Here is a 415-nt window from a genome sequence, read left to right as displayed (position 1 = left end):
TTATTTCTTTACTTTTCAACAGAGTATTGAGAATTTGAAATGTGGAATTAACTGACGTAATGTTCTAAGAGCAACAGGAGCTGGTCTTTGCGTTTGCAGGAGGGACCTGTAAGACTGTGGGTACTTTTATGTACACTAAATGTATTAGTATGAATTGAATAATGAGTAACCTAATCAGATTTTCAGACAAGCTTGCCTGTCGTACTGTAATAATTGCTGGTTATCTTGGGCCTTAAAGCCAAGTAGATCCTTCCCCACCTTCCAACCTGTTTGATTTTAGAAGTGAGTTCCTTATAGGAAAGAAGCAGTGCTTAGGTGAGGTACTGATCTTGGCCCAGCCTAGTGGCCAGAAACAATTCCCCAGTGCAGGCACTGCCGTAGTCCACAAGCTGTCACTTAAAAAAAACACAGCTTA

Source organism: Fulmarus glacialis, unplaced genomic scaffold (assembly GCF_000690835.1).
Source record: "Fulmarus glacialis isolate BGI_N327 unplaced genomic scaffold, ASM69083v1 scaffold40450, whole genome shotgun sequence".
NCBI lineage: Eukaryota > Metazoa > Chordata > Aves > Procellariiformes > Procellariidae > Fulmarus > Fulmarus glacialis.
This window is presented reverse-complemented; position numbering follows the sequence as displayed.